Source organism: Wasmannia auropunctata, unplaced genomic scaffold (assembly GCF_000956235.1).
Source record: "Wasmannia auropunctata unplaced genomic scaffold, wasmannia.A_1.0 LD336026.1, whole genome shotgun sequence".
Lineage (NCBI taxonomy): Eukaryota > Metazoa > Arthropoda > Insecta > Hymenoptera > Formicidae > Wasmannia > Wasmannia auropunctata.
The window spans coordinates 3,384,002-3,410,936 of NW_012026864.1; the positions used below are offsets into that span (position 1 = coordinate 3,384,002).

The 26,935-nt window shown below is 44.2% G+C and overlaps 1 long non-coding RNA gene across 1 annotated transcript in view; it reads left to right on the plus strand.

Annotated features, from left to right (window-relative positions):
• LOC105452886 overlaps window positions 1-18,501 on the plus strand; it is a 56,985-nt gene extending 38,484 nt beyond the window's left edge. Inside the window, exon 2 of the long non-coding RNA XR_974794.1 lies at window positions 18,239-18,501. This is a non-coding gene — a long non-coding RNA (uncharacterized LOC105452886). The remainder of the gene's footprint in view (window positions 1-18,238) is intronic.
• Window positions 18,502-26,935: the final 8,434 nt, after the last annotated feature.

A 26,935-nucleotide genomic window follows, 5' to 3' on the forward strand; every position in this document is an offset into this window, starting at 1 on the left:
CGAATGAATATAGGCGTTCTTATTTTTAATTATGTACAATGCACCGCATATAGATGGAACATGTATTTTTCTATATCGTGAGAGACCAATGTGCGCGACCGATGCCTGCACCATCGCGTTCTTCTTTTCAAGCGCGATCGATACTCGCGCGATATGTAGACGCTCTTCACATTCTACGCGTGAAATCTCTCTATTTCTCTCGCACCGCTGCGTAGTAAGCTATTACTTGCACTTTCCTCGAGCGAGCGTTTCCTATTTTTGTCGCGATGGAGACACGCTGTACACCGGGAAACGGGAGACACGCGCCCTCGCGGAGCGGCTTCGTTTTATCGATGCTTTCCAAGGCGCAAGCTACTTAGTTCGCAGTAAGTTCGCGCGATTCTACATAGGAGATGACGATAAAATCGTCGGGACCATACCTCGGGTATTGATGTATAATTCATCTTCACGATCGCGCGGAAAGTTCGCGTAGCTTTATACGTTGGCGTGCACGTACGAGCTGCATTTCTCCGCGTCTTTGTGCTGAACACGCGTTGATTTGATTAACTTCTTGCTTGTCATTAATTCACTGTTATCATAATTTCACTTACAGTTATTAATGTGAAGAAGACTACTTTATATAACGATATTTAATGCTAATGTCAATTCTAAGAGGACCTTTCTGATGCCAATTATTTCTTATATTACGGCAGATATAAATAAAAATGGATTATTTGCAACTGACGGTATAATACAGAAAAGTTTTTTTGTGATGTATACATACAGACTTTTGTGTTTGTTATCTTTTTCGATATTTTTCAAGTTGTAAAAAATTTCACTTTTTGAAATGCATTTCGTGAAACAAAGACGAAAAGGATGCTATACAACCTAAGTGATATTAGTTATAGTGATACTTCTTTTCTAGATCGTATTCATGAACGTAATATAGAGGAAATTGATTTAATCAACCGCGAACTGATGTTAGTGCTGCCTATTTTAATCGTAAATTTTAACTTCCGCGGCGGTCGCGCCGTATCGACGGACGACCGATTCCGGCCGAGGAATTTATATTAATCAATAGCCACCGGCGGCGATTAATCGCTGATTATTCCGTTAAGTGAAATCCGATAGCGACTAAAATGGACACCGTCTGTCGAGCGTTCACTTTGCGCCGCGCCGTTGCGTGTGCGGGATAAAGACAGGTAATACAGCCACGTGTGAGGGCCGAATAATCGATAGATGCAAAAGTTTTTAACTTCGCGTTTAATCCCGGCCGCTCATACGGGAATATATGTCGTCGAATAGAGAAAGTCATTTTTGATAGCGTTCCCCCGTTAATTTCTCGCTAATATATTCATGCGTGTCATTTAGATCTTCGACTCGATACTTATTACTGTCATTATATTACTGTTGAACTGTTATTATTATCATAACAATTAATATACACGTGCGATTGCGAATTGAATATTAGAGCGCAAATACTTACAGAGTGATAACTTAGAAAGTTTTTCGAGACGTACCCGCCTTTTGCGTCGAATTGTTGGAATATCTCCCCTCGCGAGGGACAGTTATAAAACGCCTTTCTTGCGCATATATACATTACGGGCATGCGTGCCTATGCTGTGTACCTATACATCAAATTATTTTTTCGCGCGCGTGCATAATTTGAGCCTTCTTAACTTCACTTCCTCGCCTTAATTTCACCGCGAAAATACAATGTAACCCGGTGTAATAACGCGTAATTCGATATTAAGACATAATTTCTCGCCGTAAATATAAATATTAATGAGCCCTAGGTGCTTGCGATAATGCCCGAGGTAAAGGTGCACGCGAAAAAAAGGAGCGAGATGAGGGAAAGCTGTGTACGCAAATACCTGGTATTGTCGATTTGAAAACAGGAGGTCCGCGCACCTGCGGAAGAACTTATCCGTGTCGAGAGAGAGAGAGGGGGGGAGGGGGGAGCCCCGATTGGTACCCGGTTAGATCCGATTATAAAAGTGAAGAAAAAATCTTCGCCGAGCTAAATTCACGCGCGAGTATACGGTGCGTTTTCGCATCGACTCGCACGATCATTCCATCATAGCTATTACGTTTATCATAATTACAGCGCATTGCGTTAATTCGCTAAATACTACGTTGCGAACGAGCGTATTTATTATCATAGAAATTGAGTGAATACGTGCGATAAAAAAAACGTTGATTATATAGCCGTAGTTTGAATTAAGTATGCAAATCTTGCGGAGATTCGACACTTTCTCCTCTCCCGGTTGCACAAATGCGTTTTAGCGCGTGCAGCGCGCATATTAAATTGTATTACGTTATAAGAGACGCGGTAATAATTACGGACGCAACGTAACACCAAAGAATACAATGGCGATACAATGACACGATTTTTAATGTAATATGCTCTACTTGTGAAATTAGCTTTGAATCTGATTGTGAGATATACGCCCAACCGAATCGCGCGCGCGCTTCGAGTTTATTTCCGCAACGAACCAACAATCAGGCTCCACCGCTACGCGTCGCGAACGCTTCTTGGCTTTCCGCTGGACATTTTTGTCGCACAACCACACCCGCTCCGGTCGTCGCGCGTTCGAAGCGCGGCATACCGCGCGACAACGGTATATATATTCCGCGTGCGCTCGCATTCGCGACGACGGCGGTCCAGCCGTGTCATAATTTCCGCGATAATTTTTCAAGTCGGTTAATTGGTTGAAACAAAGGTTAATGGTATCTTGATACGAAGTCCGGGGCTACGAAGCCGAGGCTCGCCTCGCGCCTCGCCTCGCCTCGCCACGCCGCGCCGGTGTGGAAGCGAGCAGCGGCAACGAAATTACATTAAATAAGCGGGGCGGAGCGGAGCGGCGCGGCGGCGGCGGCGGCAGCAGCAGCGGCAGCGGCGGCGGGACGCTAACGTGCGCGCGCGGCCGGCTCCCAGTAATTTCGCTCGAAACTGGCGAGAGTTCCTGGCTGCCGTATCTCGTTCGGGAGCCATTTTCGCGTTGCTTCGTTTCGTCGTCTCTTTGGCATCGCCTTTGGCGTCCCTCGCCCTCCCCTTCCGCCACCCGTCTCCTCTCCCCTCACCCCGGATTCCTTCCTCGTCGCGTCCGCGTTGGCCGTGCGAGCCCCATCCTTTGTCCGTCTTTCTCGCCGGCGAATTGCAGGTGTCTGCGGGGATCTCCCTCTATCTCTCTTTCCGCCTCTCTTTTTCTCTCCTCCACGCTCCCGCGACCCCGCTTTTGCGCGCGCTCCCGCTGAGAGCGGCACGACGAGAATGACGCCGCGCGGAGGACATCGGGTGGGAGAGAGAGGAAGACAGAGAGAGAGAGAGAGTGTGAGAGAGAGAGAGGTGAAGCGGGCGGCAGCGAGGGACGGAAGGCGCTCCGGGCAAAAACGTAAGAGTGCGCGGAGACGACGACGACGATGGTGTCGTTGCTCGTGGACCTAAGAACGCCGATATACGCGAGAGTCGACCTGCTCGCCCTTCCCCGGAGTCGTTTGCGAGGAACGGAACGATCGAACGCGTTGATTCGCTCACGCGAGTGCGTTCTCGCGAGAAATCGCGCGCCAACGCGTTCCGAGCGTCTCGCAAACACTTGCACCGCGGAAAAACTTATCCGGCGCGAGCGAAAGATTACGCGCCGCGTTGTAACTTTCCAGACACGTGAATATTAACACACGATGCTTATCGAACAGTCTCGCCACTCGATGCGAGTTGCAACAAGCGTGTGTTTCAGCGTTTATCGTAAATCATCGAAGCGTATTCGTTACAGACGGGTAAAAAGAAGATATTTAGAGAGATTATTGTTTTGTAAAAATAGCCAACGGCCATTCGCCGTATCACCATCGAACTATATATAGGTATTAGACAACGCTTTTGTGTCTATAGTTAAGTACAATGACGATGCTTGAGCGGTGGAGGGTTCCTTCTAGATTAATTATTTATCACGACGATATTAACATAAAACTCGACTTTAGGGGTGTCAATTCGACATGCTGATCTTTCGCGTGCTATAATACTACGCATGTATCTGCCACGTGTGTGCGTCAGTCAGGTGTATGCGTACGTACGGTGACCGCCTTTTACTGGTCGATGACCGTCGCCTAAGGCGAATCATATTATTGACAAAAATTGCAGCGCATTCTCGAGTGTTCGTATTTGCACGCCGATTTAATGGCGCGATTAATAATCGACAGCGAGGACAAATCATTTATCAGGCGTGAGAATTTCTTTTCCTCAGTTCGATTTTGAGTTACGAGACTTTTGTCAGAAATTACTTTGCCATCGCTTTTATCGAAATCAAAATACTACTCTGTGAAAATAGTTTGAATAGAAAACTATAATATAGCAAAAAAGAATACTGCAACATAAAACTTTGGTAACTTTAACTTGTTGTAATATAAAATTAAATAGCAAAGTGAAGGAAAATATATTATTCTTCTGAGCTGCGCAAAAATATATTTTAATTTCTGCTTTTTAAGCTTCCACTATTTCGTGAAAAGTGAGCGTTTATTATGACGCTTTAACGCCGACCTACGAGGCAGCGCATGAATCTTTTATAATTGCTCAGAATTTGGCTAGTGCCAGAAATATAATTCAACGGACAGAATAACTCAGCAGCTAATTGATTATTCATTTTTCAAATTAGATTTAAGTCCCGATTACAGCAATACAATTAAAACAGATAATTTGTAGAGCACGTTTTAATTTTTACTTATTACGATTTAATATTTTATAATATTTTCAAGGAAAAACAAATATTGTGCGTTTTATATCATTGTTACCGGGGTGTATTTTTAACATTGATTGTACAACGAATTGCGACGTGAATATTTTATGAATCGCTGAAAATTTAACTGCGCTCGACATTTTATAATACATCCGTATTATACAAGTCAAGCATTAACGCAATACGGTCACGATATAATTAATATTTTAGGAATGGCAATAGCCGTTTCGAAATGGGCGCAAAGTACACGCATTTTCGATTGCGACGCGAAAAACATAAATCCACGTAATCGGTAAATAAGTGAAACATGTCGACTGCACATGTTAACGTGCTGAATAAATAATAGAACAATCCAGAGCTCGGGGTGGTCATGAAATACCGTAGCTATCGAAATTGTCAGGATGCCACCGCAGAACGGAAATATATAAGCGAGTAGGCCGTAAAATGCAGCGAATTTTAAAAAAGAATTATATGCGCGTTACGCGCAGCAGTTATTTTTCGAAATGTGCGACAGAGCTGGCGTATAAACCCATAAACTTCGTATGACCTTCTGCCCCTTCGCAAAATTTATCACTGATGCATCACATAAGTTACAGTCGAATTTATTCTCTTCTTAATGCGCGTTATTAAATGCATTGCCGAATTGAAAGATGTGTCGCAACGAGAAGAACCACACGAATTAAATTAATCGTGGATGAAAGCCTTATTGAAACTCATTCATTTTTTTGTCGTTTATAATTTAAAAATCCCGATCGTTGAGACAATCTGCACGTGTTTCTTTTAAATCGGCTTTTCGCGCTTCGTAATCCGCAGTATTGCCTGCGCCTTTTGGGATATACGGCGGGTATCCTCTCTCTGTTGTGGGCTTCCTTCGTGAATCAAATTACGGGTCCGTGGAAAGCCTGGATGACGGCAATCGCAGCGTGACGGCAACAACGCGCGCGTATGTAACGTCGGTCGTCTCGTCCCTCGCGACTATTTTAAAACACAGACGATTAATATCTCGGAATCGCTTTAATAATCCGCGGAATCTCTTTCCCTTCCCCTCCCTCCTCTTCCGTCCGGTACATCTAATTGCCTCGTCGTATCCCGTAACGGATCCAGTTTTACGCCCGATGGAACGCCGTTCCCCTCCTCCCGAATACAAGACGTAATTAATAGCGCATTGCGTTAGTCGCGCGATACTCTCTTTCGGCTCTCCATCGAAATCCCGCCGCGCGCTATCGACTTTTGTCCGCGGCGTGGTGTACACGATAAAGAGCACGCCTGAAGCTTTCGCGGGCGCGGATTTATTTACATGCGAAATTGCAAATATATACGCGGACGCGCAACGGGAGAGCTAAAAATCCATTTTCGTAAAAGCGTGTATAATAATAATTTACGTTCTCTCTTTATTTTACAATGCGGATCTGGATATTTTGCAGAATAGGCGAATCATGAAATATAGCGGGTGCATTGATGCAGCCTGGGATTTTTGTCAAGTGCGAACAGCGATATAATCTTTTCCGCGATTTTTAAATCGCAAAAATTCTGCGTTTGGCGTGTAATTTACACGTTTACTCTTATAACAATGTATTATTACAACGTATTGTTACCGCCGCGACACAACAATGCGCCAAACAAATTCGGCGGATTAGAATTCGTTGTGTGGAACGCACAATTGTTCGGCGCGGTATTCGATTTTGTCCCCCCACATAGTCTCTATCTTCGGGCTGCGCGAAAAACCGAGTTTATTCCCCGGGTTTCGTCTTTGTAACTTGTGATCGATATCCTGACACATTCCGCCATTATGCAGCCACTGAGCATCGATTGGATGCGCTGTACATAATTTGCGACCTGAAACTCCATCCGCAATTCAGTTACGCTGCGTTTATGCGTGTAACGGGTGTCCCGATGACAATTTGTCATCGTTGCGTATTCGCCGAAGTGCCGTTCGGTTGTTTGCGGCGCTTGGCACGTCATTCAAACGACGGAAGCGGTGGTACGCAGTGAAGAAAGCGAGCGGCATTTGCAAGAAAAGTTTCATCCGTAACGGCAAGTTGCTCTAACGTACCGAAAGACAATGCACCGTAAGGTATTCAGGTGAATTTAACAGAATTGCATATGCGATTGTCATGTGATAAAATGGCGCTGATATACCTATACACTAAAAAAAGAACGCGCCTCGGGATTAATAAAATTGTACCTATATAATTCGAGGAGCGCCAAATTGCCGCTATAATTGTATTTTTATATATGTATGACCTATTTATTCTCTGATTAGTAATTTCGTAACGCATTAATTATGTAATATTCACGAATGGATGAATCAAGATTACGTACTATATTATTAATGAGTTTCCTAACCGTGTTATTTCCGCATCGGAGATATTGCCGTATTTGGAATGGCTAAGCGCGCGCGCTAAAATATTTCGTGAGCTTGTGACAGCTGTTTTAACCGACGAATCATTTCTCAGCGATATATTTGCCACCTGCACCAGGCCTCGTCCACGATGTCGCTGAACTCGGTACGCACGTAACGGTTTTACATTCAGCCTAAGTTTGCCTTTGCATTTATCATCTGACTCAGCGACTGCCTGCAGTACTTTGTTGCCGAGAACAAGGTTACTGATACAAAAGATCGCGGAAAACTTTATCACGCAACGAGTTAGATTATCTCTATTTGCCGTAGGCTGCTAATCAGTGCCGGCTTGAGTGATCTGATGATGCATTTTAACGCGAGAGAGTGATTTGTTCCAGATATATAATTCAGTGTGTAAAATACATTTCAAAATCTTAAATTACCCACACGCAAATTTTCGCAATTCAAAACATTTTTTGCAGAAATTATTACAATATATGTGTATTTGATAAAATATGTTTGTGAATTGTAAAAATACTCTTTACGCGCGCGCGCGCGCGCACGCGCGCGCACACACACACACACACACACACACACACACACACACACACACACACACACACACACACACACACACACACACACACACACACAGATCATTGACGCGAGTCGATTAGCGTCTTAATGGATACAAATAACGACGTTCTTGCTCTTATTAAATGATCGATCCGGCAACACGTGTCGTTCATGAGGCATATATTGAAAGGTCCTAGTTGCAAGTTGTTGAAACGTGCAATCTATAGCGGCTCATTCGATTATTTATGGCCACGCACTCCTCACCGTCTTGTGAACAGCGGAAGGTGAAGGGTTACTGCGAGAACGGAAGATAGGTACACGACATTTCGAGGATATTACTTTCTTCACAGTCAGCCAAATGTGTAATTTACAACCGACGTCGCGATTATGCATTCTCCAATTTTTTCCTTAATATTCATTCGATTATTATAATATCAAGCCATATCTAACATAATATACTCTGCCTTTTCCGAATCAATTGCAATTGAAATTGTTCGGAGTTAAATTAAGTTATATTTCCTAATGTATGAAGCTTGCAAATCGTGAATCTAATTTCTATCCTAATTTAGAAGTAGACTGCCGTTTTATTTTAGCCTGTTTTATTTTAGCGTATAATCGGTCGATTAGAGCATGTCTCTCTTCCCTTCGAAAATCCCGCCCTGGAAACACGCGTAATCGGAACTGCAGGTCGCAAAGATGCTCGCCGGCATGGCGATTATCGGTCATTCCAGCTTTGCGTTCAATTCGTGTAAAATTGTCGGGGAAGGGGGAGGAATTAAACGCGCTCGTCATCCACCGTATATCTGCAGCGTCGACTGTGCACACGTCTAACGGGTGTCCCGGTAGCAACCCGGCGCGACCGCCGCACCCACCTCCTCCCTACCGCGGTAGGTCATTCGGTTATTTATGGCCCCGTGCTCGCTGCAGAGCAGGGCGTAGAGGAGGGCTTGCTTGCGGCGAAGGAAGAGGGTGGCGTTTTCAGGGAGGTGGCGGACGACTGACTCTTTTACTCGTATATACGAGCCGCGGTGCGAGAGGGCGGACGGAACGGAGAGGGAGGTAGGAGGGAAAGGGGGAGAGAGAAAGAGAGAGAGAGAGAGAGAGAGAATAAGAGCAAGTGAAAAAGAGACGGAGATGGGGAAAGAAAGTGACAGACTAACGGGCGGAGGGAACCGACCAAGCTTGTACGGCGCGTGTAGCGAAGTCTATAAAGGACTGCTTTATTGATCTCACAGTTCGAGCGCGCTAGGATACCGATATAGTCGCCGAGTAATACTGTAACAGTCGTCGGGTCTATAGATAAAAAGGGGAAGGTCTCTCTCTCTCTCTCTCTCTCTCTCTCTCTCTCTCTCTCTCTTTAAGCATATTAACACGCGAGCCGCACGCACGTGTGCAGTTCCTGAGTGCGCGAGTACTGCGTCGAGATCGTTTTTAACTGTCAAACACGTAAATACTGCCGCGGGGTTAATTGCTCATCGTCGAAGTCCTCGTTCGCGACAATTATGAAAGAAAGTGTAAATGAAGTTTAATTTCATTTTTTTTATAATAAACTTCACTATTACAATGCGTTATATACATGTATTAACTTTTAGATATTTGATCACGTATTACATCTACTTCATTCATATTTACGAGTAATTAATACGTCTCCATAAACCAGCCTTTAAAACAGGTTGTAATATATTATTCGCTTTTCAATCTTTTAATTTGCCATATACAATTCATCACTCGCGAAAGGATTAAGTCGTCCTCGATGTGACGTTAAACTCGCGTTCACTCCGTCTTCCTTTCTCCCTTCGTTTTATTCCCTCTCCTTCCATCTCCTTAAGTGGAGCACAGTGGTAGATCATATTTCCATTTTCGAGCGTGACTGTGGCGAATTTCGTATACGTTTCCGCAATGGTAGACATAGCGCGCGTGCGTTTTCAACCATCGCGTGTGTACTCGCGCGGTTCGCACGGAGAACGAACGTATACGCGTGATACGCACTTTGTGCGGCTCGGCGGGGATTTGCTTTCGGGTCAGCGAGCGAGCGGGAGCAATCGGAATGCCGGGTAGGTATCCGGCCCTCCTGTATGAGCCAATAAGGGTCCCGAGAGTTTCCCGCGCCAACGCCGTGCTGCCGTGCCGATGGTAGACGGTCGAAGAGAAAGACCTTTGATCGAGCGGTCGATAAAACCGCCTTGAATAAACCGCCCCGCGAATTCTGTTTCGAGACGAGACGAGACGGGACGAGCGAACGTCATGTCGATGGCGAGTACGCGAGCGATTACGCGAGATTGTTCGTGAGTACGACGAGATAGCGGAACTGCCGCGGAGCGAACGTGCTCTAACGTCGAAGTCGCTTCGGAACGATATTGAGAACGGATATTCGTGTCGTCGAGATCTTCAAATCTTATCATAATGTTTTTTCATTTATATGTTTATTAAAATTTTGTACCAGACCGCAATATTTAATACCTTCGAAATACTAATTTTTTAATATTTTCTAATTTGCGGAAGAAATATTTTTCCGTGAATTTAATATTTATTATCTCATAAAATACATAAGTTGCAGATTTTTTGAAGTAACTTTCGAGAATAATCGTTAGGAATGAGAGATTGGAGTCGTATAATTTTAATAAAACGCACGCTCAACGTGATAGAAGGGAGTTTCTCGCAAAGTGTGTAATGTGCATTGAAGGCGAAGTTTACACGATAGCGCGACTCTCTCGTCTCGAAATTATCGGAACGACAGAGTTGACGTCCAGGCGACTCGAGGCAAGCCAGGGTCGCGGAATTCCAGTAATTTTTGCTTGATTACTCGTGATCCGCCATTAAAGGCGCGCGCACGGTACCGGCAAAAGGCGTGCTCGCAGTTGAGGCCGATCTTAACTGCGCCGTGTGACGGCGCGCGGCCGAGCCGAGCGTCGGCAGCCCACCTTGGCGCACCTCGCATTGCAATCTACGCGATCGGACTTTTCAGAAGCCGAGCGACGTGACTCCCCCTCCCTCCCTCCTCCAGTCTCTCTATCGTGTTATCGGGCCCAGGGCAAACAACCTCGCACGAAAAGTCGAGATTTTAACGAACGGCGAATGTCCGGAATTCGTGGAAATCCTGTTACTAACGTGGTAACAGTAAATCACGCACATTGAGGGGGTGGAGGGGGGAAGGGCTGTGTGTGTGAATATATCATACACTTTTCGTTAAGAATCTCCCAGCTGCGACAACGATAGATTTTATATAAAATATAGAATGGCGTTCTGATAGTACCTCTTATTGAAAAGGAGATAAATTTCCACATTGATTTTCACTTCCGCTTTTGTGAGTCATTTTATTTGAGGAACTTAATTCGTTTAGTTACTTATGCTTCCATGAACGGAATTACACACTGTGAAACTTGGCTATTGAGGCGTCAATAATACATTTTGTTGCACATTTCCCGAAGTATCAGCGATTTGCAGTATGTATCAACGTTAAACTGTCGATATCTCCACGCTGATAGCATGGATTCCGATGATATCTTGTGACTGCGAGAGCTATTCAAAATAGAAATATTCGACCGGCAGACGTGATGTATAATCGACATACAGCAACGCTTCATTGCGTGTCGAATATTATTTTTTTCTTGTTCTCCGTGGATAACATACAGGTTACGATAACCCATCTGCGTTCCCGGTCAACGATTCGATCGATGAGCGATTGCGATTGACTTCATCGCGATGTTACGTGCTGTTTAAATAGAAAATCGCGCGAAAATATAACTTCAAATATATTCGACGGGAAGCATCGTGATCGTTTATTTTATAACTCGCATTGAGTGCCGCGGCGGTTACTTGCGGAAGGGTCGGTATTTATGTAGGGAGAGATAGCGTTCGAGATACAATACAACAAGTTCCGCAAAACTCAGCGGCAAAACAGTTACGGCGTATTTACATTATTATTACAAACGATCGCACGCAAGCGGAATAAATTCACGATGCGGCGCATCGGGAGAATCAAACGATTAAAATACGTCTCAACGATATCGCTGTCACTCATATCAGAGCACAAAGCTTCTGGTGGCGCGGTAATAGAGAGGCGACTCCGTCCTTGTTCGTTTCGTGTCATGGTCAGAGCCTCCGAGGGTCAAAGACATCAGGCTCGTCAGGTTCGTCGAGCAGCATGCGTCGGGCGACGAAATATGTTCACCCGAAACCGAACACCTGGTGCTTTTCGAGTCCGCTTTTCGGACATCGAGGGAACAAGATGTCTTAAAGAGATTCTCAATAATGCGTCCGAAATGCGTCGCCGACTCTCTGTTTGCAGTTGCGCGATAACGATAAGCAACGGCGATAATATACGATACCAGGAAAAGCGAAATACGATTGAAACTCTATCTCTCACGTGTCGGATATTATTTTAATATGCGACAGTTGTATTTTTTTAAGAGCGCTGAAAATACGAAACGTAACAGATAACTGATTTTTCGATAATATTTATACATGAAGATTTTGATATGAGTTTTACTTTTAATTTTAATTGCTCAATGCCTTTAACCCTTTACGTCATCATGATGAAACGCTCAGCGTCTAATTATTTTGATGAATTTCTCGATGTGATGTTGTATCATTGAATTGTAATGTGAGGTCACAAAATTTTTAAATTAAATCCGAAATAGTGGGACCGGTATGCATCAAAGACGAAAAAATAGTCTTATTAATAATAAAAATATTATACACATAAACATCCGCGTCGGCTCGCATTAGGCTTTACTTTATTACGTATTTCTGATTTATTCTTGGGGGTGCCTAATTCTTTCAATTTAAATTTATTTAAAATATTCTTATTATTATTTAGTTTCTGAGTACCTTGGTCGCTGCATTTGAATCTGTTTCTTATTAAATAATCTATTTTTATAAATAATGAAATACTAAATATTGTATTGAAAATAATTTGAATTATTGATCCACCATATTGGATCGGCTATTTTAAGTTTTAAAATTCTGACTTCTGATTTGTAATTAGTGATCTGAAAAATCCTCGAGTACAAAGTTTCCAAAAAATCGGTTTAATACAAAAATACAAGAGGTTAAGGGAAGTGACGCGTTATCCTAAATAAAACTCACTTTCACATTAAGTTTCTCTGAATCATTTGTGCAGTACGAACCAGATTCTTTCGAAGTAACGTCATTCTGAATCATCTGGGTACAAACGCTTTCGTACAAGCTCATTACTCCGTTAATGCAGCAGATACAGTGTGATAGAGAAATAAATTATGCAATATCTCGCATTCCCTCGCGCGGGAAATTGTAAAATTTGTCGTCTTACAAAATTCTTTATCGTCGCTATTACCATAATGCCCGTCTTCAATGTCACTGGAACAAATCGATACTCGCGAGCGTAAGAGAAACGTAGGTTGGCACAGAAGAATGCGGGTAGCACGGGTATTACACGTTTTGAGCGTAGAATCGCGATACCGGATATTGAAAAACTTAGTTCACGTAACTTTGGTCTTTAATTGGAATCGCGTTTTCGCTTTCATTTTGTATCGACGTTTTCAGAGCGACATCGCTTTTATTTCAAGCACCATTTATGCTAGTTCAAATGCTTGCTAAGGCAAGGTCGATCCCAATCTGATCAAACGGTCCGGAAACTGAACGTTATGAACGGGGATTGCAGGGCGTTCAATTAATTAAATTCAATATATCAATTAATTAAAACGCATTAATTAAAATGCAATTAAATCGATCGATGCGAATTAAAGAATTAATCGCTAAGCTGGCTGATGTAAAAAAATAACAATAAAAATTGATTTATCATAGCCCGTGGACTAGAAAAATGTTTTCAATTAAATTTTTTTTATTCCCAGAATTGTGTAAAATGTATCTCGCGCGACCAAATAAATTGAACAGATGACAATTGGTTTGACGTGAAACTACATGCATAACGCAAATATACACAGTAAACAAACGCTGCGTTTTATGCCCGACTGTTATGAAAAGGAAAATAAAACAACTTTTTTTTATTGCCGTGCGATACGTAGAGCGATCGAGTTAATGAAAAGTCTATAATTTATATGAATGATTCAACGTATATTAAATGATGCAGAAGTTTCTACTCGACTTCATGAATGACTGACTCAATGTAAAATGAATGAAAACTTTGTAGTGTTTTAATTACGGATAATTTAACGCGTTATTTCACGTATCGAACGAATTTGGCTTGTCAGCCCGTTTGTTTCGTCATCCGACTTCGGTCATGTCTTGTGATACAGATAGCATTTCTTTATCACAAATATTATTGTGTATTAATGCGTTATTATGCTATCTCGATGATTCGGAATCGAGACGGTTTGAGTTTGTTATAAACACGTGCAAAACTGACGCGGGCCACATCTGCGCGTATATATATGTAAAAGCGACCATTATTACGAGTAAATAACGATCTGATCGTATATGTATGTATACGTGTATATAAAGCGTATACGATATATGTATGTATACGTGTATATAAAGCGTGTACGAACGATATGTAACTGCTCTCTATCGATCGTGTATAAACCATATTCATTCATAAGGTACGTACAGCAGCAGCAGCAGCAGCAGCAGCAGCAGCAGTAGAAACGAAATGTCTCGTGGGTAATACGAATTCCTGGCATTATTTATCATTGTCCAGTTTTCATATTTTCTCGATAATTTATGTCGCTTTACGCACGCCCTTCCGCATAAATAGTAATAATCGACATAATAGCAGATATATGGGTAGACAACGTAGTAATATGTATGCCACGAAACACACGTGGAGAGTCTCGTATAAAAGTTCGCTATTGTAGTTCGTTAACTTGGCGCAATTTTCCCAACATTACTAAACTCAATCTCAAACTAAATTGTTCTTATTCAATTATGTTTATTCAGAAACTCGCGAATTCGACGATTATGCATTCTGCTTATTACGATCATCGCGTTTGACTGTACGATTTACTGTGACATGGTAAGAGGAAGAGGGAAAATCTGATAGCGACGATTCAGATTTGTGAAGCCTCATTCTTCTTCGACGCGTACTTTGTCCCTGAGAATTAAATCTCTCGGCGATACGTTCAAAAACCGAGATGGGTCGTTTTCTAAGGCTCTCGAGCGAGCGCGCCGCATCGGTCGTCGCATTACGAGAGACAAGTTCTTTGCATTCTTCGTCGCTTCGGTCGTTCCCCGACTCCCCAAGCAGCGGGATCTGCACTCGCGCTAATTATCCAAGTCCTCCATTAAAGCTCCAGCGCAGAACTTACTTCGGCGACGCATCGGGGCATCCCAGGCCGCCTGTCCTTCCGGTGCAACAACCCGGAATGCCTCCCAGCACAGCAGAACTCGTCTTCAAACGACGTCCGCGTCTCGAGCGCGTCGCTACGTTACGAGCGCCCGCGTCCCCGCGCCCTCCTCCCTCACCCCTTCGCCTACCCGCGCTCACCCTCTATCCTCCGATATACCAATTCCGCCCAGTGCTTCGCGATGGAACGTGAACTCGCCTCCTCCTCCTCCTCTGCCTCCTCTTCCTCTGTGCTTCACCTCCCCGTGCCCGGCCTGTCTCGCGCATAGCGATTCAACGGAGAGAGGACCGGCTAGCGGTGCTACGGCGGAAGAAAGAGCGAGAGAAGCGCGCGCGGAGGAGCGCCGCCGGGAGCGAGAGGGAGAACGAGAGAACCGGTGCGAGAAAGCAGATACGGAGCGCGGAACGGAGACGGATTGATACGCGGTGCTCGCGTGCGCCAGAGGAAGGTGGATAGATAGATCGAGAGAGATAGGGCGAGGGAAACAGCCGGAGGGACGTAGAACGTGAACCGATGCGGCTGTCGCGAGAGGACGAGGCACGGGGGTTAGGGAGGGGAGAGGGCTAGTGGAGAGGATCCGCTCTCCGAGTGTCAGGAACGAAGCGAGGGACGGAGAAGAAGCGGGCTCTGCGGTATGGAGCGACGGAGAAAGAAGCGGGCGAATCGAGATAACGAGCGCGACGGAGAGAGAAAGAGAGAGGGAAACGGAGAGAGCGAGCGAGAGCAGGTCGGAGAAGGAGACGGCGATACGCAGAACCGAGGGACGTGGGCAGATAGAACCCGAAGAGCGGTAGCGCGTGCTCACAAACTCAAACCAGCGCCTCGTCGTCATTGCTGCCTCCTCCGCTCTACCGCTACCATCCCTCCGTTCCCGCCCGTCTTCCCGTGCGCCCTCATCCGCCCTTCCGCCCTTCGCTACGTCACCCTCTGTGGTGTCCGCCTAACCAACCCCACCCGGTCCCTCGCCGCGCTACTCCCCTGCTGCCGCCGCTCTGCTGCCGCCGCCGCCGCCGCTGCCGCTCCCTCCCCCCTTCCTCCTCCCCCTCCTCCCACCCGCCTGTCCACCCACAGGCCCGCGAAACCGCTCGTTGCCGTACCACCGAGCCACCCCACGTACCCGACTCCCCCATTACCCGGCCGCCTCCGATCCTCACCCTTCGCCCGCGAACCCCCTGCCTGCCGGCCGACTCCTCTTCGCTTTGCGCGACTCCGCTCTCGGTCTCTTCTCTCTTCCGACTGCCGTCCCCGTTGCGGCCCTCGCCCCCTTCCCTCCCTCCCCGCTCTCTACCATTCCTGCCACTACCTCGCGACGCCCGGCGTCACCCCCTTCGGGCAACCAGCACACCCGAAAGCCGTGCGCGGTGGAACACGACAGGCAGCTCCGCGATTATCTTTTGTCCGATCGTATGTCGCGCGTGTATGCGTGCGAGAGAATGCGAAAGGGGTGAGGGAAGCGGAGAAAGGATGCGCGAGAGGACAGCAATTTAGAAGCAATATAATAGAACAGAATAGGAGAGAATAGAAATCGTCCTCGATGTTCTCGAAAACGTTTTACAAAAGGGAAATAATCAAAAACCGCGTGTGTTTAATCCGAACGAATTCGCTACAAAAAAAGGGGGGGAAAAATATGTAATTGAAAAAATTAATTACTATTGTTTCGTGCTCACTATTTACATCATCTCATTACTCATTTATGCTCATCATCGTATTATGCCTTTTCTCGCTCAAAAGTCTTCAATATCAAAACGGGGATGAGAAATGGGAATAATTTGATTTGAAAGATCCAAATAAACCCCATGTTCTCTCTAAATCTGCCGGACGAAGCAGGACATTTCGATATTTTATTAATGGACGATTTGAAATCTGACGATCAGTAGTGGAGATAATGGATAATACATGACCCACGATGATCTCTTTTCTATACCGCGCTACACCCTTCGCGATCGACGATTACGGGCATCTGTGTTACCGTTGATCTCGAGGCGATACCGTATCGTATTTTGTGATGCGTACTTCGAACAGAGGTCTGGAATTTTACGCGGTTTCGCGAGGTGGGGTAGAGGATGGGGAGATAGCGGAACGAGATGCGATCGGGAGCGGGTTCTAGAGAGGAAAGCGTGTTGCGTAGATCTCGCCGATATTCGCAGGAAAAAGGGACTTGTGTGCGCGGCGGCCGCTTTGTGCCGTCGTCCGTCTGTGCGGAGAACGCCCTTCGGCTAGGGCGAGGTTCCCGCTTTGTAACACTACTGATTTCAAATCGATCGCCCTGCTCCTTACATTTTGCGGGGAATTTTATGAAACGTCCGGTCGCACCCGAGCAGGTCGAGATGCGAGAATTGTCGCACGATTAAAATGTAAAATCGCTAAACGACCCGTTAAACGGTTCAATTAATAGCACGCGATACGCGTTTATTACGCGAATTATCTAAACATATTAATGTATTTTAATTTCGTTACGTATACATGTCAAATCAAGTCACGTATCGTCGAAGGGGGAGGGATTGTATCGTTTAGGAAGGATATACATTGCCTGCTGTTTTAAATTTTAATTTTAGAAACGTTATATTTTTAGAAGTTCGCACAAAAGCTCTAAAATAGAATAACGAGTTCGCTCTTTCACCAGAATTTTTTAATTCTACTTTTCCAACTATTTACTTGATAATTTGCATAATATGTAGATAACGTCAAGCGTAATTTATATGCTCGCGTGTGTACCACAAAATATTTGTAACCTTTAACCGCTGGCACGAAAACGAACTAGCATAAGTACTCGCTTAGCACTTTCGACGCGCAAAAGCAGTTGCACCTCAATTTAGCATAATTATATAAGTAAATAATTATACAGGTGTATAAACGTAATCTTGATTTAGAGCAAAATGAAATACATAGAATCGGATGTTTCCGTATTACCGACGGCGGAAGCGAGAACGAAGGCAAACAAAACGAGCAAACGTCGGAGTACGCGCGAGCCTTTCGTATACGCATGCAATTAAATATTAAAGGGGATTATACTGTTATTGAACGTTCCGTATTTAGAAAACTAATTTATGCAAACGTTATAGACATGTCGTTATATGCCCGTTCCATCTTCGTTTCGAAGATTGCTTCTTTTTGTTTTTTCGTGCCGGGAAGTCTTAACTGCGCGATAATATGACACATATTTCCGACGACGACGCGACGCAATCGCGTTATCCGCACGATCGTTTCTCTCTCCTCGCATGATGCTGTATACCGTCATTACCGCGCTGCCGATTACACTACACCGCTACAACGATTACCGCGCGCCATATCTTCCAGTTCTTACCTTCGATTCCTTCTTTCTTTTGCAGGCGAAGCCGAGTAACGATTACCGGATCAACGCTGACATCGATCTTGCCGCACCAATGGATATGTCGCGATGGGGCCCGAGATAGAAAATAGGTACGTGCAAAAATAATTCCCGCAGCCTCGTAAATTATTTATGCGACTCGTCAAAGTACGACAATTATGGCATAAGAAACTTACAAATTAGATTGAAATGACACGATTGAAGGATCGTATCGCGCGACCGCTTTTAATCCGTTTTCTGACCGTGTCGTCCGAAAAAAAAAAAGAATTACAGAATGACGAAAAATATGCGAAATATTATCTCAACGGATTGAAGCGACATAAATGACACGCGAAATGCGATTATTTCCGTATTATATGTAAAATGTCGTATGATGTTGCTGAAATAAAAAAGACAAAAGTATAATTCGTTTAAAAAAAGAAGCTCATTTTTAAACTATACGAATGATAGGTGAAAACCACGTTACAGTTGTATTGTCAGATTACGTTGTTTCATACGATATTTTTCCGCGCGAGCGCGAAGTTCGAGCGTTTGTAAAATCTTCGTACCGATTTTTTCGGTGCACGACGGTTATACGTGGAGTTGCGGAACCAGAGGCTTTTTATTATCCTCGTTCTTCTCCACGTTTCATCCTGTGCGTGGCAGACCGGATTCCGGAATTTTGTGGATTTTAAGGGGTGGGGTTATGGTGGACACGTTATCTCGGTAGTGGCTTTCGAGCCGACGATGTATTCAATCGAATCGGAACTATATAGTTGCTGCGCAGCGCTGTTTTTATTCTGTCGACGATCTGCATGATGAAAGTAACGAAAATTGATAGTATCTTTAGCGTGCTTAATGTTTCTACATGGCGATACGATTGTTTTATTTACATTAAGCTTCTACGAAAAATAAAACCTCTAAAATGACATAAATCGGGGAAAATTCAAACTGCAATTTGTTTCTGACTGCTGATGGAGGGAAAATGAACAATAAACTATTCGACATTTCATCGTTTGTCGCTTGTATGTTAATCTTGACGATGCAAAAATTTGTCGCAACGCTGATTTTTCTGATTATTCCTATATTAATGGGAATTAGTGAAATCCGGGACACACGATCGACTATTAAATACCTTCTACGTAGTTTAAATGAAGTTTGTCTCGATCATATTGCGACAATTTCGAATCTTTTGGATTTACAGTCGAGCAATACCCAGAGTAAAATTCGCTTGTTATCGATACAACGGTTTTCGGGCCGATAACGTGGATATTGGAGTATCGTTGTAGTGTTTTCTATGAAACGAGTGGCATCCGACGTGACGTAAAATTCACATTGCGATGATATAGTCAAATTCCATCTGACGCGCGCGGGGGTTAGCGCGGTTCGTTCGATGAGTGGTGAATGCGTTTGCAAACGTTATATTATATATAAACATAATGTTATCGCCCACCACGAGAAATCGTTAGTTTCGTTGACGCAATTTAATGCTTTAATTTGCACGGTGAGCATTGTGTATTTGTATGTATCCATATATATATAAAATATGATTGAAACTCAAAACGCATTTAACATTAAAATATGTACACCGTTATTGTACATCGTTATCTCTAAATGAGAAAAAAGATTGTACAGATTATTTTACGAGATATTTCAGCAGAAATTTGCTGACTCAAGAATAAGTCTCGTTACGTATATATTAGCATGACGTAATTTGGAATTATTTATTGGAACGGCGAAAAAAATGGTATGACTGCAAATACATTTTGATTCAATATTTCATGTTGTCCTTGTATAGTTTTGGCACGAGATTTTCGTGCACGTGCTTCGACTGCTGTAAAAAATTAAAGTTTTCTCGCGACAGGTAAAGTTTTACCTATATATAGCAATTCTTTCTCTCTCTCTCTCTCTCTCTCTCTCTCTCTCTCTCTCTCCCATCTCTTTGTAGGATATATCTAAAATACACAGCAAAGTTGTTGGTGAAAAATCTATCTCTAAAAACTACGTAGCTGATGTGAACATGTTTCGCAAACATCTCCAGACCACTTTCACATATTTTTATATCTCGAGTATGTGCATCAATGTGTGTATGATGTAATTTAGCCATTTCGGAAAAAGCTGACGCCGCGCGGAACACGTGTATGCTAAAAAATTTTGAATTTTTCAAATCTTTTTCCTTTGAAGATTGCGCACGCTTAAACGGCATTCGCTACGGTGCTCAAGTTTTAATTCTCTTCCGATACGAGCTTCTCGAAAGCATATACAATAGTATGTTTTTTTTTTTGGATTTACAAGTTACACCTCAGTTGCTTACATAATCCTCACGCACAGGCTCATCGCGCCTGATCGAGCGAGATACGTATAGCCCCGTCGTTCGAAATCTGTTATTATCGTTGTAATTATGCCGTCAGTGATCTCACGGCGTCCTTTTAGATTCGATAATATTCACGCTCCCCGATAATATTGACGCGGCTCGCACTTTGCGCCGCGGCGACACTTGGCTCAAGTGCGCAGCGACAGGCGTGTCGAACTTCGGGCGCGGATCGAATAAATCGTCGACGATGACGTCAACGGACAATTCTGTCTCTTACTGCACACGTAGGAGATAGATACGTGTGCCCGCTGATTGCAGCTTGCGCATGCACGCCGGCACCTTGCACGGCGTTGGCGTGGTTGGGCTATGGGAACTCGTTGTCGGAGTGACTCAACGCCGGCACGTCGTTTCCTCGACGATGATCGAAGCCACCCACACGCTTTCTGCTTCGCGCGCGCCCCGGCGGCGTTCTCTTGTCGTCGCGGCCGCGTCAAATCGCGTATTACAAAACTCGCACTCGACATCGCGATATGTAGGCCGCGCGCGCCGTCGCGTCGCCGTCGCCGTGTGTCGGCAGCAACCGCGAGCTACATAACGCGTGCGAAACGTTATTCCGCGCAGGTGAACGGAGGACGCGAATTTTCTCACGTGCTGGGCGCGATGAACACGCACATTTTCGTTCTTCAATCTCGATGCCCCGTTCCAGGATGTGTCTCGAGTTTCCGTATGGAAATGCGCGAACTGTTACGAAGGAGAATGGCGGTGTAAGCCCCATTTTCTCATCTCTTGAGAAATGCGGAGGGAAATTTGTGGAAGTAAACGTAAGCTCCGGCTTTACTTTATTGCATTGCTCCTTCGCGCCTCTTTTTCCCGCCGCGCACGGAAACAAAACCGATACAAATCGAACTTTTGTCTCTACACTTTTCCCTTATCATTATGTGCTTAATTCTCTTGCGTTTGCAAGAGAAGTCATACACTTTATATACTCTTAGTATCTAAACTTCAGTGAGCACATATTCTGTTTTCTCTTTATATTAAAGCAAATTTACCGGGGCAGAAGTTTAAACAGGAAAGATAAATTCCGCTTTTTATTCTCCGTGCGTATACTTTTCTCTATCAATATACTACGCTGTGTTGCCGCGCATTATGTAAACATCGGCAGGTATATAAATGCGCCGATACCCAAGTTATTCCCTCGGCTTATCTTGATCCTTGATTACTCCGAGATCGATAGCTTTGTTCTTTCGGCAATCGCTTGAGACGATAACAAAGCCGCTGCGTGACACGGCCATTAATTTGAGAGAACGACAGAGAATTCTTGCCGTTACTAGAATCGCGTCGGTGCCGCGCGGGGCGCGGGGATAGATATATCCCGATAATAGACGATATAGCGTTTCGCCTGCCGCTGGACACGTTTGATTTACAGCCCTCGTTCTGGCGTTGTTATTTATCCGACATCTATGCAAATTTTATTGTTCTTGCTCTTTGTCCGGTCAGCGCACTCGCTCGGAACGTCTCGCGCCGCGCCGATATGAATAGTTTTAAAAATTCGCGCACCACCACGCGCGCGTATTACCGTGTATCCCGTATTCGATGCGACGCGAACGAAATGTATCATCGACGGCTCGGAAAATTCGCTTTTGGGAAATACCCGCAATGAGCCGTGGCTCGTGGCCGAGTCGGTATGACTCACAAGATTTCTCGTCGCAAGCGCGACATGTCGCAAGACATGTGAGATCCGTGAACTCAATTCAGAAGGAGAAATTTCGTATATTTCATCTAGAAATGGTGACTCAGTTATTGACGTAGGAAAAGAAAATCTGAAAACGATTTTTGCGAACCGATTAGAAGCGTGTACTGATCGGTGCGTGACTTTTCGTTCTTTTCTCTAACAGGATTTTTAAAGAGTTAACACTGATACAATTTACGTACCGCATGGAAGAATAAAATACACGTCTTCCTCTCGTAATTAAATATCTCGTTTCGTCGTAATTGAGAAAAATGAAATAGCAAGTTGAGCCGATTAAAACGGATGTTCTATCTCAGAGCGGGATCACATTAACTTTCAACTACGACGGTCGGCGAAATCCGTCGGAGCACGTGCCACTTACCGGCACGTATAATGCAGAAATATTAAACTTTTTCGATATGTGCGCGTTGATGATAAAAGCCCCGCTTTCGCGCAGCTTAATTCGATGTTAATTGAAAAGTAATTTTTATTGCCCGAGAAGTTCGTAAACTGGTAATTTATGTCGCTGATTATTACACGTCTTTCGAAAGCCGTACCGACCATAAAATTCTTTCAGTGTCTTCTTATCTCGTTGTATATAGTCTCAATTTTTTTTTCACGAATTTACAGATTTAATCTTTAGAATAATTTTTTACGTCCCGAATTCAACTGTTTCGCCGCGACACCGGATAAATCTACCGTCACGTTCCGTAAAGCGTTTGCGTTTTGTCGTGGAACACGTGTGCGAGCATAAAGAAAATTTCACAGCCGGTGGTCGCGCGAAATTTATACTTGTGTCCGACTATGGCGGGACAACGTGTACAGAAATTTAGGCCATAAAGGGTTAATTGGTGACACGCCGTGCGCGCGCGCGCGGCGCATTTACCACGTGCCACCACGTGGCGATGCATTCTCGAGCGTTAATCCCCTTCGCGTCGGAGGTGGACAAGTACTCCATAATGACGGGGCGAATTGAGTATGAAGTTTCTCAATCGGGAGTAACTCCGCGCGACTTCGATAGTTACACTCTCGTGTTTCAAAACGGTGAAATTGGATATGCTCCGATAAGCGAGAAAGATGTGGCAAATTGAAGTAATAATAACAATATCGATCTTTTTTCCTATTTAGAGAAATATTATTTTTATTTCAATAAAACGTAATGTTACAGTAAAATGGACCTCATTTATATTAATCTAAAGATATTATTGCTCAGGAAAAAAATAATATATTTTTTAAATATTTTCTATCTTTGTCTTTATTGGTTTTAATTTTTTTGTAATCAATCTTCAGCTGAAATCAACGAAAATAAAGCGACTGTATTTGGAGAAGAACGAGAGACGTAAATTAAAAATCGTTGTGCGAAAACAAATATAATTATAATTATTATTATTATTAAATTACGAATTTATGCAAGTTTTATATATATTTCTATGATCGATAATTCTATACAGAAAGCTTGTCAGCTTTTCAAATACTATTCTTGATGTTGATTGAAATTTTTTATGAGTTTGATCTAAACTTTTGCCGCCACTTTCACATCAGGCACACGTTTATAACATATATTTTTAAACCTTTGTGACTACTCGCGGATAAAATACCATTGCTACTTTTGTTCTCATATGTCAATATACGCTTTTTATAGCTCTCACATAAAAATGCTCTTCATCATTTTAAACTTTAATATTTACTTTTACTGCTTTTAGTGTAAAAAAAAATTGACTAATTGAGTTGAGAATTTAATTTTCGCGTCACCGAACACGTGCGTGAGGATCCTCGAATCTTTGAAGGGCATAAGTAAGATGATAAATCACACCGCATTAACAATATGCTTGTTGAAATGCATATAACAGTGCAGTTAGTTCCGCTCGATCGAGCGAGTATTGAATCGCTTAATCTCGTTGGAGTACTTCGCCGATTTACTTCGAAGCATCCAAGTACTCGACTCCGAACACAAACCTTAGCTGTTCGTGCATCCAGCATTAATGTAGTTTATCTATTATGACATCAGTAACTCGAATCCATTTGAATATATCGATTGCGCTCGCGCGCACACTAAATATTACCCGAAAATATCGGTTAACCGAATATCGCGTACTCCTGAATTCTGAACAAGACGTATTTTTGTCGGATATATTTTTCCGCCTTTTTTACGGGAGAACATTTAAGCGCATGCGTTTTTATAGAAACGTAATATTGCGAAAAATAACATTCACGTTTGCATAAACGATAATTGTCTTACGATTTTATAAAACGGTCATTTCTCGGATATATCACACAATTTTATTCGTATAACGAAACTGTGAGGCAAGCTACGAACTTCATATTCATATATGAAGGAACAAATGTAAATCCGACCTCTTTCCACCGTCTACATTCCGCTATTTAGCATTCTTTTTTTCGGACGTCGTTTCCGCTAAAGTGTTTCACGCAACGTTAATTCCATTGATTTTAGAAAATTGCCTCAAAATCCCGCCCGCGATTCTTCCTAGCGTAACTAAAAATCTACGGGGAACGGGAAACGGGAGACTGGTATAATTTCGGTCAGCTTAAAAGGGAATTCGACGGTATTGGCACTTGATACATCATCACCGCGTCTATACTCGCGATAGCGGAGGCGCGACGATTGGCATAAAACGATCCATTTTTCTACTACCTGGGCGTAGAGCGTAGAGAATTGAACTCGCCGAAATTACAATCGGCTCCAATCCCAATTCAAATTCACGGACAACGAAATTTCGATTACTCGCGCCCGCTCAACCGCGCGCGCGCGCTCGGTCTCGATTCCCGCTGGCCGGCTCGCGCTCGGGGTATACGTATACGTGGCGAGCGAAAGAGGCGCGCTCGGTTCGCCACTCGCGCCGGCGTCTCCGCCGGAAATTATGCCAGAGCTCTCGGTTTCTTCTCTCGCGTTCTTGGTGTAAACGGACGGCGAGGTAACGCCGGGCTTAGTCCGCCACCGCGCCGCGTCGCCGCCGCCACCGCCACCGCCGCCGCCGCCGCCGCCGCCGCCGCCGCCGCCACCGTCCATGGTAGTGCGGCGGAACACGCCCCCAGGAACTGCGTTTCTCGTGGGCGACGGCCTGAAATATCGAGCGCCTTGCCCACGTACACACGCGAAAACGATGGAACCCGGACGACGGTCGAGAAAGAGCGTGGAGCGCGCCGCGCGAGAGAGAGAGATGAAAAGGAATAGACAGAAAGAACGTGAGAGAGAGAGATAGAGAGAGAAAGAGAATGAGGGAGAAAGATAGAGAAGAGGAAAGAGGAAGAGCGAGAGGGAAGAGCACCGGACAGATAGGGACGTTCGAGGCGGAGGAGGGAGGATACCGGTACGCGGAGAGAAAGACAGAGAGAGAGAGAGAGAAAAAGGAGAAAGGAGTGAGACAAGGAGAAGGAACGATCGAGAGGTTTCGAGAGATAATTTTCTGCCTTCCCGGTCCGTGCAGCCGGGGCTACGACGCGCTAGACGAATTCTGGATTCGACCGTGCCAAGAGCCGGAGCCGAGTCAGGCTAAGCCAGGCTGTACCGAGCGCTCGCGTTTATACGTGGGCTTTTAAATGACCTGGAAATGACACGAACGCCCGCGCTTCACCTCTCCCGCGAGCTATCGCGTCGCATTTTTCCGTCGCACGCGCGGCTACGCTAACCTTCGAGCTTTTTAGCACGAGCGCCGCATAAATTTCGATTACTTTTTAACGAGAGAGCCCTAATTAAAAGATCCGCGCGTTACCGGGCAAATATTAGATGCAGCGTTTGGCAAATGCAATCCATTACAGCGTTTAATTTGCTCCCTATTTAGCGGTTGGCCGTGTAACCGCTTAATTACAGTCGTGATTTTATATATCGATAAAGTGTGTATCAGTGAAACGTCAATATCGTAGCATTTATTTTATCGATGGATCGCGATAGGATGCACGCGTCTTCTTAAGCGTTTATTACATTCTATAAAAAATACGTCGTTAAATTTTACCTCAATACCACATAGAAGACAGCTATTTAGCAACATTTGGTAACAAAACTGGAGCAATCATTTGTCTCAGTTTTTAATCGTAACTTCAGCTGTCTTTTTTACGATTTGTTTTTGCAAATTATTTATTTAAACCCCGGAAATATGTTCCGTTTGGGATTAAAGCGCATTATGTACCGCTATTATAAACGCATACAGTGTTCAGTTACACACTAACAATAAGCATATGTACATGCCGCGCGCATGCTACAAAAGGATTAATTCTCCACATTAATAGCCTACGGCGTCGCGCAAGGAGATCGTAGATCCGCCAGCCTCGGATACGTGGGCTTTATAACTTCCCAACGATGCGATGCGCTGACGTGTACCCGGCTACGATAGCGTCCGACACGTTTAGTCCTGCTACATTACGTATCGAGTGCGTGCATTCCCAAGAATTAAAATACCGTCCGTGACGAACGGCGACTTTCGCGTATATAGGATATCAAATACAAAGTATACCTAACGTTCCGCGCCACGAGCGCGACAAATTGCCCCGGCGATCGCCGGAGTTTTCTGTGCGGAAGCCTGAGGTATTCGTGCTGATTATATCGATTCGCGCACAAATTCGCGCATCCATACATTTTATTGCTATGAAACACTTTTTATCAACATCTGAATCTGCAAAATAAAAAATTATTGTGTTTACTCAAAACTATAGAAGCACAG